Here is a 14499-nt window from a genome sequence, read left to right on the forward strand (position 1 = left end):
ATGGAACTTGCTTTTACACTTATAAGTGGGTTAATAAATATATTAATAACTGCTACATATAAGCATGCCTCTCAGCTCAGTCAAGATTTAGACATTTTATCAGTAGCAAATCAGACACAAAAAGTAACAGCTGCATTAAAATGATACCAAAAAGTGAACTGTTGGTACATAAAGTTCAGCTATAAGAGAACATGCTTTGAATAATATTCCTCAGATTGTACCCATATGAATATCCCCTTCCTCTCCTGTTGACTTATTAGAACTGGCTTTGAGTTTACATCAAAAAATAGTTAAAATACTTTCCTATAAGGAAAAAAATATGAGGGCAGTGTTCAGTTGTAGTATCTAATCACCTTTGCTTTAACATTTAAATTCTCAGAGAATTTTCAAGTTAAAGAAGCCATAGGAGTTCTAAATCTCTCAAAGGATTATTTTCTCCCATCAGGGTAGCTTCTAAGCTCTCCTAGGGAAGTATTCTTTGGTCTCTTGACCAAAGAAGGTAACTCTCTCATTTCTCAAGGGAAAAGGTCTAAGTCTCACAACGATTAATTTGAAAATATGCTTCATAAAATGAGTTTGAAATTTAGCAATCTTCTAGAAAGATAGCTCAGAGCAAAAGAGTTGTCCCAAGTAAAGTTCAGTGAAGCAGAATATCTTGCAGTCATTCCTCCATAGCCTTTATAAAAGGCAGGCTAATTTCCCTGTCAAAGTTAAAATTACTAAATCATGGATTGATTTATATTAAGAAATAAGACCACTAACATCCTGCATCCTTATTTCTTTCTCAGTTTCATTCTCATGCAGAGGATGTTGACTTTCTCCTGTGTTGTGAAATCTGATCCCTGTATTTTTGTGAAGGAAGTCAAGAGCTGGGAAGAGTAAGGGTCGTGCCATCCTATGTTTGTGTTCTAAATGGCCTTTAAGCAAGACTATCAAGCATAGATAGACCCAGAAAAATATTCATCATTTCTGATTCTCCTTGCACAGACAAGACTGTTGTTGCAGAACCTCCTTGAGAAGGTAGGATTCCCAAGGAGCATCCCTGATCTACTGCACCATCTTTCCTTCCCCAGAAACCTATTGCCTTGAGGTCTCAAAATTATGGGCCCCAGGCTCTAATGGTGTAAGAACCTTCCTTCACCATACCCTTTATCCTTTTCGCTTTCTACTCCAGGGCCCCACAGTTCATATGGCTGTCTATCTCTCTGTTCCGTGGGCTCCAATTTTGGAATCCCATAGGGTTGGAGGGGCACGTCATCCCAGGGCTCTCCCACCAGGTAAAGGCAGTCTGGAAAATAATCTGGGATTTTTACCCTGTCTCACACACAGCATTTCTCTGTCTTAAACTTGGAAACAGAAATGGGAGAGAAAATACTAATTTCTAGAACAATTCACCTCTCCCTTGGTTGAAACTTTATGCAACTATTGTTTTTTCATCACTTCATATGCTCTGGACACTCTTTGTTTTACATGTGTTCTGCTTCCTCATTTTCTTGACATCTAGATTAATCACTAAAATTGTACCTATTTAACAGATAAAAGAACTGAATCAAATTGGATGCATTAGGAGTTCCCTGGTGGTTCACTGGGTTAAGGATTTGGCATTGTCATTGATGTGGCCATGATTACTGCTGTGGCTCCCATTCGATCCCTGGCCTGGTAACTTCTGTTTGCTGTGGAAAAGGCCAAAGAAAGTGTTGTTGTTGTTTTTTTAAAAGACGTATTATATTGCTTGAGCCAAGGTAGGATTTAAAAAATTGCCAAATAATGATACAGTTATTAAGTGGCAAATGTAGAACCATCTGGATTTGGAATTTCTGCTTCCCATGTTCAAAGATCCCTCCTGTACTTACTGAGAGTTTACTCACTATGTGCCAAGCATCGTGGTAAGTGTGAGGAAACACGGTGAGCAAAGTCACGCATTCGCTGGGCTCAGATCTGTTTCCATTTGCCTTCTGATCTGAAACAACAGAGTACACAGCAAACTTTCCAGGCAGGTTGTTAAATAGCAATAAAGAGAATGTCCTCAGTTTTAAAGTCCATTGAAGTGATTTTGAAGCATTTTACAAGCATAGTAAATTAGGAGAGTGTTGCATTTGTCCCTTAAAACTTGACACTATTTCGGAGCATCATGTTGATGAGCTGAGCTCACAAAATCTTCCTGTGTGATGTCTGTCTGAGCAAATACAAAGTAACCCCACACTTGGGAGGTGCTGGGGGGGAGCGGAATGCAGCTGATGGAGAATTCTGGAAAGAGCAATCCTTTCCCATAAAGTATGAAAATGAAGATGATCCTCTGTTTTTTGTTGTTTAATTATTTTATTTAAAAAATGTTTTAAATTGTACTTGGTTTAATAATGTGCCAATTTCTGCTCTCCAGCAAAATGACCCAGTCATATGTATATATATGCATTCTTTTTCTCATATTATCTTCCATCATATTCTATACCAAGAGATTGGATATAGGTTCCCATACTACATGGTAGGACTTTGTGCTCCTTTTCTGAGTAAGGACGGGGAACTTTTCCGGTAGAGGGCCAGATATTAAATATTATAGGCTTTGCTGGCCATAGGGTCTCCTGCAATTACTCAACTCTATCCAAACTACTGTGGAGGCTGCGTTCTAATAGAACATTATTTATGGACGTTGAAACTTATATTTTATGTAATTCTTCAAGTCATAATATCCACCATTTTCATTTGGTTTCAGCCATTCAAAAATATACAAACTATTCTTAGCTCACTGGTTGTATAAAACCCAGGGTTTAGAACAGAAGCTGAGCCATGGGTTGCTGATTCCTGTTCTCTGACATGTACAAAGACTAATGATGGAGAGCTATTAAACTCAAGTGGACATGTGCTGAGTTTTTTAAAAAATCAAATTCATTATGGACAGTCTATGTTACTGCTAGTCAATTGGGCAAATGTTAAAATTTTCAGTGACCCAATAAAAATACTCATAAGAAAATAAGGACAGGTGTTGTGATAGGCTCCTGGAGCCAAACCTTATAGCTGGTGAAGTCTTTGTTTAACCAGCACTTTCCACCTATTAGGCTGTTCTAACCTTTTTGAAGTTCCTTAGGTTGTGTCTAGTTGGAAAAACCAGCTCATCTGGTATATAATATACTTTGTTAGTTTAATTTTTAAAATAAATATCTTAATTTTAAAATAGCTTTAAATTTACAGAAAAGTTGTACAAAGAGCTCCTATATACATCATATCCACTTTCCCCTATTCTTAACCTCATATTAGTGTGGTACATTGGTCACAATTGAAGAACAAATATTGATACATTATTATTAACCAAAGCCTGTATCTACTCATATTTTCTTAGTTTTTATTTAATTCCCTATTTCTGTTCCAAAATTCCATCCAAGATACCAAATTACATTAATCATTAAGCTTCCTTATGCTCCTATTGGCTGTGACAGTTTCTCCGATTTTCCTTGTTTTTGATGACTTTGAGAATTTTAAGAGGCCTCTATTTTGTTAGCATTGACCCTCAATTGGGATGTACCCAGTATTTTTCTCATCATTAGACTGAGGTTTCAGGGAGGAAGGCTATCAGGATAAAATACCATTTTCATCACATGATATCAAGGGTACATGTGCTCGATATTACTGACCATTATTAACATTGACCTTGAACAGGTAGCTGAGATGCAATTTGTCAGGTTTCTCCACTGTTAACGTATTTTATCCCCTTTCTATACCTTACTCTTGGGAAGGAAGTTACTTTGTGCACTCCAAACATAAGGGGTGGAGTTATAGCCACCACCATGAGGGAAAATACATACATAAATTGTTTGGAATTCTTCCACATGGGAGATTTGTCTCTTCTTCCCCATTTATTTATTCAGTTTTTCAGTCATTTATATCAATCAGTATGGAGTCATGGGTTTTTACTTTATACTTTGGTTTATACTCCAGTGCTACTTAATTTTGTTTTCAAGTTATTCCACCTATGACCATAGGGAGCTCTTTCAGTTGGTTCCATTCCATTACTCTGGGATTCCTTCTTTCCTTTTTTAGTCTTTTTTTTTTACTTTAAAATGTTCTGGACTTACTAGTATGCTCCCTGTCTTGGCCCTAGACTCAGTCATTTTTCCAAGGATCCCTGGTTTTTTTATTGGAGAATGGTATAATAACTGAGTGCTAGGTGTGTTAATTGCCCTGGAATGTTGCCGTTTTAAGCTTTTTCTTCTGAAAGAGAAATGAAATATGTGCATATTCTACTTATGCATATAAACTATAAATAATTCTATATGTATCTCTCTGTATCCATAGATTAAGCTAACATGCATTCATACTGATATCTTTAATCTATTGCCACTTGGCTCATTTTAGATTCCTTTCTCTTGCTTGCCTATGAGATCCTAAGTAATTTTGTTTTCACCACAAGGTCATTGCAGCTTATTCTCTGGACAATATTACAAGTAATTGGAGAAGAAAAGATGACAAAATAAAAACACTTCTACTCATGATTCCTTTGAAATTGTTCTCTACACAGCTTCCAGATGATCTTTTAAAAATGAAAATCAAACCATATTACTCCTATGGTTAATAGCTTTTAATGTCTGCCCATACAACTTTTTTTTTTGCCTTGTATGATCAGACTTCTACCTACGTCTCAACACCTTATCTCAGACTATCTCTTGTGGCCTCCTTTCTACTCATACCAGCAAGCCCATTTTTCTTTGCCCACCCACCCCCCTTTTTTTTAATTGAAGTATAATGGATTTATAATGTGGTGTTAGTTTCAGAGAGCAAAATGATTCAGTTTTACACAGGCATACACACACACACACACACACACTTTTTCAGATTCATTTCTCTTATAGGTTACTTCAAAATATTAACTATATTTCCTCTGGCTACACAGTAGGTCTTTGTTGGTTATCTATATTATTTATAGTAGTGAGTGTATGTTAATCCCAAGATCCTAATTTTTCTATTCCTTAATCCAATCAAAATCTTTGTTATTTTCTTATCTTTAGACCTAGATATTTTTTTCTTCATCAAATGCCTTTCCCTCTAGTTGTCACATATTCAGCCTTTCAGTTTAAGCTCAAATATCACCTCTTTAGAGGGCTCTTCCATTATTACACCATCAAGTACTGCTTCCTCTAGTTTCTTCTCTTTTTCCTATTTGTTTCCTTTCTGGCCTTTGACACGGTTGATAAGGTTCTTATTAGTTCTACATCTATTTGTGAGTAACAGTTCTCACCTCTAAGAGTGTAAGCTCCAGGAAGGAAGGATTTTATGTACTTTCCTGTTCCTTTCATCCCTGTGATGCCCGTGTCTCTGAATAACTTGGCAAACATTGTGAGCACGATCTTCTATGAGTTTTGGCTCTGTACTCAAGTCCCTTGTCCCCACTGGGATTGCATACCCCTGCTTATTCACCTGTAAACACAAATGATTGTGTTTACAGGTGAATTTATAGGCTATGGGGTATTATAACATCCAATCAAAAGTAATAAAAGAACACTCTTGGAGTTCCCATGCTGGATCAGTGGAAACAAACCCGACTAGTATCCATGAGGACTCAGGTTCGATCCCTGGCCTCACCCAATGGGTTAAGGATTTGGCATTGCCATATTGCCATGAGCTATGGTGTAGGTTGCAGACACAGCTTGGATCTCATGTGGCTGTAGCTGTGGAGTAGGCTGGCAGCTGCAGCTCTGATTCAACCCGTAGCCTGGGAATGTCCATGTACCATAGGTGTGGTCCTGAAAAAGAAAGAACACTCTTGTGGTCATGTGGGCAGGAAAAGTGAAGTGGGTGTACACAGAATTTTGTTGAAAAAAGGTTTTACAGTGAAAAAAAGTTTTAATCTTTTCTGATGTGGTTATTCTTTTATACCTTCTACTGCACAACTACTACAATGGTAGTCATACAAGGACTGTCAGGGAGTAAAATAGAGGTTGTTTCTTTAAGTAGAGTTTCTGGATATGGCAATAAAATTGTTTTAAGGATTTTTAAAACATGATTTTTTTTTCCTATGAAAGTAGGGATCTGGGTTAGGTCTTTTTTTTTAAGAGCCACACCTGCAGCATGTGGAAGTTCTCAGGCTAGGGGTTGAATTGGACATGCAGCTGATGGCCTACTCCACAGCCACAGCAATGCTGGATATAAGTCACATCTGCAACCTGTGCTGCTGCTTGTGGCAATGCCTGATCCTTAACCCACTGAGCAAAGCAGGAATCAAACCTGCATTCACATGGATACTATTAGTATGGTAACCCACTGAGCCACAACAGTAACTTCTGGGTTAAGTCTTTAGCATACACAGGAGATTTAGATGGAAGGTGTGGAAAGGGGGGGGAAAAAAAGACAGTAGAGGTAGTTTCTCTGGATTGAAGTCCTAGGGAAAGAGACTTAATTGCTTAGAAAGGAATCAGCAGAAAACATATTCTGAATACTGCATTTTCAGTAATAAGATTCTAGAACTGCCTTGAAAGTCAGACTTTTCCTCTGGGACAAGGGAGAGGGCTGTTGCAGAAGATGACTTTTGAACACTGACTATATGTGGAAACTACATGACACCACGGGCACCACCTCTTACCACTTCTTCTTCCAGACTGGCTCGTACACCACAATATATTGCCTAGGTTTTTGGAGTAACTCTAATCTCCTTAGTTCCATTTTTACTTACCAGAATCTATCCACCCCAGGCAATGTGATCTTGTACAAATTTAAGTCAAATAAATGTCACTCTTTTGCTCACAACCCTCCACTAGATTTCCATCTCATCCAGAGGGAAGTCTTTACAACCCACCAGCTCCTGTGTATGTGCAGCCACCCATTATCTTTCTTTCTCACTGCATTTCTCACTCCCCCCACTATTTGCTCTGTCTGACATAACACTAGCCTTCTTGCTGCTCTGGAAGGTAGCCTGCTGACACAGGGGTTTTTTCCTTTGATTTTCCTGACCCAGATTCTCTTTCTCCAGTTGTTTTTTGCATGGCTTGTTTTGTCTCCTCATTCAGATCTTTGCCTAAATATCATCTTAGTGAAGTCTTCCCTGGCTACCCCATTTAGAATCCTTGTTTCCCTATGAGGGTGAGGAACTCTTCTTTCATACATTTATTTAAAATAAGAAATTGATTGCTTACTATACCAAGGAAATAAAGTAGATAAAAATCCTTGCCTTCATTGGGTTCATATTCTAAGAATGAAGAGACATGAAATTAATGTGTGTTTGTATGTTAGAGATTTAAGAGGAAAAAGAAAAGTAGAAGAGAGAGAGAGTGGGGGTTCTAAGATTAGAGGTAGAGGCTGCAATTTTACATAATTAGGTGTCTTTGAGCCAAGGCCTCTTATACTAAGATGCAGTGCTAACATAATGAGAAAAAATAATAAAGAACACTTTCTACCAGTGGGTTAGCCCCTAGGTGGGTTTTTAAATCTTCCCAAGTTATAATTATATATCAGGGTATATCTATTTTTACTGTAGTGTAAAATAGTTTAAACATACAGACTTTGTAGTCCAAATGACTGGATTAAAATGTCATGTGAACTCACCATACTTCATTTCCTCATCTTCATACCTTTGTACTTCATCCTTATGTTTCATACTTCATCCTTATATTTTGTGCTTCATCATGGTGGTATCTGCAGGATTTTTTCAATCTTTATTTTGAAAAAAAATTTAGACTTACAAATAAGTCCAAATGGTAACAGAGAGTTCTTATATGCTTTTCACTCAGCTTCAAATGTTTATATCTAACAAAACCATTATGTGTATCAAATCTAAGCAATTAACATTGGTATAATACTATTAACTAAATGGCAGATTTTATACAAATTTTGCCAGTTTTTCCACTATTGTTCATTTTCTAGTCCAACATCCATCTAGGATCCCACACTGCTTTTAGTTTTCATGTTTCCTGAATTTGCTCCAGTCTGTAACAACTTTTTAATCTTTCATTGTCTTTTATGACCTTAACTCTTTTGAGGGCATTGACCAGATATTTTGCAGAGTGTCAGTTGATATGGATAGATGTCTAATGTTTTCTCACTGTAAGACTGAGATTACCCCTTTTGAATAGAATGCTTCAAATGACTGCTCTTCTCACTGCCCCATATTAGGTAGTACATGATGCTGATAGATTATGCGATGGTAACCTTGATCATTTAGTTACAGTGGTATCTGCTGGGTTTCTCCACTGTAAATTACTATTTGTCTTCTATGTAATTAACAAGTATCACAGGGGAGATACAATGAGGCTATGCAAATATCCTGTTTCTCTTCAATCTTTTATCCACTAATTCTAGCATCTATTGATAAATCTTGCCCACATCATTATGTGGTACTCTAATGGTGAATTTCTATTTGATGGAGTTGTTCAATGGTTTAAATAGATTAAATAATAAAAGCACAGTAAATGTATAATACATGTTAACTATTTGTATTTTATTAATGAATATTAATAACAGTTACTGTTTATTGAAAGTTTACCCTGTAACATCCTACATATTTACAAATATAACCTTCTTTAATCATCACAACAACTGTATGAGGAAGGCATAATTAGTATCCAGATTTCACAGAAAAAAAAATGAGGCATAGACTAGTTAAGCAAGAAAACCAAGCGAAGTCTTCAGCCACTAAAATGAGAAGGTGTTTGTTGGGAATGTTCTATGAAGTCTGGATCTCAGGACAAAAGTGCAATGAGAAAGCCACATCATTTCTGTGGTGTTCTTGCCAAAAATACATAACCCAAATCTACCCACAAGAAAATGTCAAACTAAAATTGAAGGTAGTCTGTAAAATACCTGACCAGCACTCTTCAAAAGGCACATATAGCTCTTTTCACAACCCTCCAGGTTCCTATTTTTATTCCTGATCATGCCAAGTCAGTATAGTCAGGAAACCTAAAAATTGAGATGCATCTAACAGAGTTTCATATAAAAAAAAGTAAATGCCAATAGTAAACATTCAATTCTGTTTATAAATTGACATGAGTAAAAGCGGTTTTGAGAAAAGCTAAAGAATCTAAAAAGTAGATTATTTTATATAAAAAGGAGACTTCCCAGAAAAATATGTACCTTGCTTAAGAATGACTGATGGTCTTTAGAGATAAGTGAGTATGCTGAACATAGGAATCTTAGTTAAATAGGGGTTATGTAGCTTGTTAGTGCCTTACCTCCACTGTGTCTCTTCTTCACAATCAAATTCTGCTTTGTACTCTATCCATAGGAGTGGGAGGCAGTGAGGGATAAGGGTAGAGGATATATTCTCATAAGTCTGGGTAATAAAAGTAGTTATAGTTTTCTGATTTAGGCTGCTTTAAAAATGCCCCCTAGTCAAAATGGTTGCATTAATATGCTTGTGTCAAGACTCATTTGCTTGAGCTCATCCTTTCCTCCCCTTATCAATCACGTCTGCAATATTGCCAACTCCTTTTCTTCATCGCTCCTACCTCATTGCTTTTCTGAGATCTTAGTTTCTTGGGAAGATTGTGACCCTAAATAAGTTGATGCTGGTTTTTGCGCATGAGTCTGTATTGTGTCAGGGATAACTTTATTTATTGGATGTTATTTAATAAAGGAGAAATGAGAGAAGCAAAAAGAGACTGAACTCTCCCAAGGTTAAAACATATGATGAAAAGCTGCAGTCCTAGAGCTTCAGAGCTATATATTTTTTTTAATTTTTTGTGTTCAGAAAAGTTCTTATCTGAAATGTTAGTCATACCGTGGCTTTGTTTCTTAGAGAGACAGAGAGAGAAATGACTGATTAAATAATATAAATCTCAGTCTACAAATGCCAAAATATCATAAGTATTTATTTTCTTTAATGAATTTGAAGCTTATAGAGCCTCCATCCCGCTGAGCTGGTGGGACATTCAGGGCTCCATTTGTTTGCTACCTTTGAAGATCTTTGAGAACTGCAGCAACAGGGGAGGACAGTGGTCATCAATTCCCTGGGTGTCATTAGAGTGTCATCATTCTACTCTGCATTCCTTTGAGTCTGGGGACTCTAGCTCCCAGGTCTTAATAGAAGACTGTGGCTCTTTGGAAATTTGAAACACCAGTATGCCTACAACAGAGCCTTCCTGGGAGAACCATGTACTGAATACAACTACCTGTTCCAATGTCTTAGTGTTTGTTTTTTTTTTCCTCTCTCTCTCTCTCTCTCTCTCCCATTCTGCCCCTTTGAAATAGTCAGCTTCTACTTGAATGCTAAAAAAAAAATTCCTGTGCCAACACCCCCCCCCACACACACATATTTACTCTCCTACTTGGTGTGAAAGAGTAGAGAAAAAGACAAAAAAAAACCAAAAAAATTTCATTCTCAAAAATTATCTTGCTAGAATTTCTTAGAAAGGGAAGGAAAAGGCTGACATATCCCATAATTATTATTATTGAAATGCTGAGTTGTGCTTATACCAGATGAAGGAAGATTCTAAGAAAACTGTTACATATCTGCCTTGGGCAAGAAGGTGAGGTAGTTAGCATAACAGAATAAGTAAGTCTGAGCGGATATGATAAGATATAGGGAATGCTGGATCTATACTGCCTGAGAAACATAATTATGCATTGTACATCAGAGAGATGAGTGTAAAGCTCAAGGAAACTTGAGAACTAGAGAAAACACATAAGAACTTAGCATGTATTTAGTATCTAAGGCCAAAATGGGGAAAGGAAGTTATGTAGGAAGGAAGAATGTACCAAGCAGAGGGAATGGTAAGTGCAAAGCCCTGAGGCACAAGTATGGTTTTTATGTTTGAAAACAAGTTGGCCAATGTGGCTGGAAGGATGTGAGTTAAAGGAAGGGCACTGGGAGGAAAAAGTGTTGGGACAAGATCACATAGGGCTTTGTAGGCCCTTGCAATTTTTTTGGCTTTTTTTTTTTTTTAGATGGCAGGTCACTGGATGAGTCTGAGTTAGAGAAGTGACATGATCTGAGAGAGCAGCATTCTAACCATGTGTGTAGAGAATAGATTTAAGATGGACAAGGATGGAACCTGGCAGAGCAGATAGGAGGTTCTTGGAATAATCCAAGTAGGAAATGATTGAATAATCATAGTAGCAGTGTGGCAGGTGACAAGTGTTTGGGTCCCAGGTAAATTCTGAGGTTAGAGACAACAGAATATGCCACTGGGTTGTATGTTGTATGCAAGAGAAAAAAAAGAGTGTCAAAAATGATGCCAAGAAATATGAACTTAACACTAGGAACATGGAGTTATTGTTACATGAGTTGTGCAACATGGAAGGAGTAGTGTTTTGCATCATGGGTAGAGATCGGTATTTATTTCGAACATGTTAAGTTTGATACAACTATTAGGTATCATATGGGCTGGACATTTAAATTCATGAATACTTGATTAGGTCATCAGTTCAGCTACAAAGAGGAACAGAAATGGCCTAATGCTAGAGGGAAAAATGAGATCAACAGAGAATTAAAAAAATACTAGGAATAGAAGTATGTTTTCTGCTGGTTAGAAAAATTTTCCATGGAGAGAAAATTTGATGGTGTAGGATCTTGGATTTAAGCTATTAGATCTCAGACCTAGGCTGTCAATGGGTATCTAGAGTCTTTTCTTTTTTTTTTTTTTTTTTTTGCTTTTTAGGGCCACACCCATGCCACATGGAGGATCCCAGGCTAGGGGTCCAGTTGGACCAATAGGAGCTACAGCTGCAGGCCTATGCCACAGCCACAGCAAGGCAGGTTCTGAACCACATCTGTGACCTACACCACAGCTCACAGCAATGCCAGATCCTTAACCCACTCAGGGAGGCCAGGTGTCAAACCCACAACCTCATGGTTCCTAGTTGGATTCGTTTCCCCTGTGCCTCAACGGGAACTCCTAGAGAGTCTTTCTTATGGAAAGCAATTTAGTGGATAAAAAATGGGGTAGAGTCCATTTCATTCATAAACATAAATTAAACATATTTCCTTAATAAGATGAATGACATTTCAGTGTGGCACATGATATATACCACAGGATTGATTCAGAAAGTAATAGAGTAGGCAAGGATGGTTTCATGGAAGATACGCATTTGAGAAGGTCTATGAAGTTTGGGTAGGATTTGGATAGACTGGGATGGGGTGAGAACAGAAGACTAGGGAGTGTCTGAGCAAGAGCAAAGAAAGGAGATAATATAAGACACCTTGGATGGGGAAAAGTTCATTTAGGAGACAAGGGGGAAATAAATGAGGAAGGGCATATCTGCCTTAGAGATTTTGGAGTATATAATTTAACAACCTTCAGGAAAGGAAAGTGTCTCCAGTGAGTCACTTATTTCTGACTTGTGCCAATTTTTTTTTCCAAAACAAGTTAAAAATGTATTGCAGGCCTTAAAGGTTAAATAGAATTTTATTCTAATGTCAAATTCATGGCCAGATATATGGCATGTTAATCTTTCAAATTATCTAGAAGGGATTTAAAATATTGCTAACTTCTTCTAAAAGTTAGTAAGTCCTGGAAAATTTATGAACTCTAGAGACAAGGGTTCATAAAAGAATGCAGCAAGTGTTAATTTTTTACCTCAAACACATTTTTAGAAGTAAGAAGTTACACAGACAGAGAGTTCCTATGTGACATTTATTATTTTTGGGAGGGAAATGTTCTTGGTGACTAAAGGAAGAGATTCATTACAAAACAAAACAAAACAAACCTCCAGACACTACATTAGGAGGATGAACTTTTTCTTTCTCGATGCCATCACTGTTATTCTACCCTCATGATCGTTGTTTGCAAGTCTGACATGGGCAGGTACAGAGGAAGTTCAACCGTCACTACTTATAATTCAGGCACACAAACCATTGTGTTCAAAGACAAACCACCAAAAGGAATGAACGGAGATGCAAAGGTTCAAAATGTGGCTGGGGTCTATCAGGTAATACAAGTCTCATCCCTTGTCTTTTAAAACTGTAGTTCAATTGACGGGTCTAAAATCAATGAGGAATTTCATAAGCCCTAGCTCATTATCTCTAATTGGTAGAAAGATTGTGTCCTATCTTGGTTAGAAGCAGAGACTATAGAGTGGTCAAATACAAAATGTCTATAGGAGGCAGGCAGGGAATATCCACCAAGAAGTTAGGTAGCAGCAGGTCTAAAGGAGAAATTCCACCTACTACAGTTGGTTGTTGCAAAGTAGGAATGGGCTCAGTGCTGTCAGTTTCTATATTTTATAGAAGCAAGAAATCTGAACTTTTAAATGGGAAACCTCCCAATAAAAAAAAAAAAAAAAAAAAAGAAGAGCAACGGAGTATAGATCCAAACATCAAGATGTGCCTTTAGCAAGGCTGAAGATTTCAGTTTCTGGTATTTAGAGTGGATCATGGTATACATGGCACACTATATTTTTAATCAGACTTGACCAGGTGTGGCGAGTTGGCCCAGGTAGAAATAAAGTGTTTTCATGTGTCACATAACAACCGAAGTTCCTCCTCACGAGGCTGAGTAAGGTTGTACTTTTGGTCAAGCTCTTTCTGTAAAATGAGTTACAAAACTGTATTTCTCCCAATGACTGAGTAGCATATCCCATCAAGTCCTGTTGACCCTTCTCTGATATGTCTGCCTTTTTGAACATGGCTTTTCTGTCTCCTGCAGTCACCATGGAGGAAGAGCTAGCCAACTGCAACAGTTTCCTAGGAAGTTGAATTCTTTTTCATATTTAGCCTTGCTCATCACCCCTGGAAAAAGACTCTTATATTATGTTCAGCGGAATGATTACTGGTTCCAGATTCAAGACACTGAATTCCAGCTACACTTCCACAATAATCAAATGATGCTCTGCCTAAATGCCCACTTTCTAAGCCAAAGCATCAAGGGAAATAAAATGGAAGTTGTATAATATCACTTCCTTTCCCTGATTTACTTTGGGTATGCCACGGGATTTGAAATTATGATGAAGCACCATCTTTATAGTGCTTAAGTTAGAAACTACATGGTCTGTAAAATCAAAATACACAGCATCTACATTGCCAGCAGTCCTTTGCCTTTCCCTGATATAGCTCATGCTTCATTAATTTCATTCATTATTTCAGATTTTAATGTACATGTCAATCACCTGGGAATTCTGTTAAAATGCAGGTTCTGATTCAGTAAACCTGGAGTCAGGCTCCAGAGTCTATTTTTCCACAAGCACATAGATGGCATTGATGTGGAAAGTCCAAGGACCACACTTGGCCCAGAAAGATGACAGATAATTTTTACATTCTCTCACTCAGGGATCAGTTGGGCATCTCTTACTGTTCAGTCTTTTTGTTTGTTTAATTGCACTCTTTTTCATTTCCTTTCCCATTCTTCTCATAAGCTACTCCAATCTTGAGCTACATTTTACCAGTTCCCCTGAAACAACCTTAAAATCTCAGCATCTGAATTCCTCTCTCCCAGAAAGAGCAGAAATTTTTAGAGGTCTAGGGTGAACGTAACTTTCTCCAGATAAGACTTTCGTTTACTTTTGCTTTGCTTTAGAGGTACTGACAGGCCATTTTAATCTTGGAAATAAAATGTGAGACTTATATTTTCCTGTATAAGTTAG

Source organism: Phacochoerus africanus, chromosome 11, assembly GCF_016906955.1.
Source record: "Phacochoerus africanus isolate WHEZ1 chromosome 11, ROS_Pafr_v1, whole genome shotgun sequence".
Lineage (NCBI taxonomy): Eukaryota > Metazoa > Chordata > Mammalia > Artiodactyla > Suidae > Phacochoerus > Phacochoerus africanus.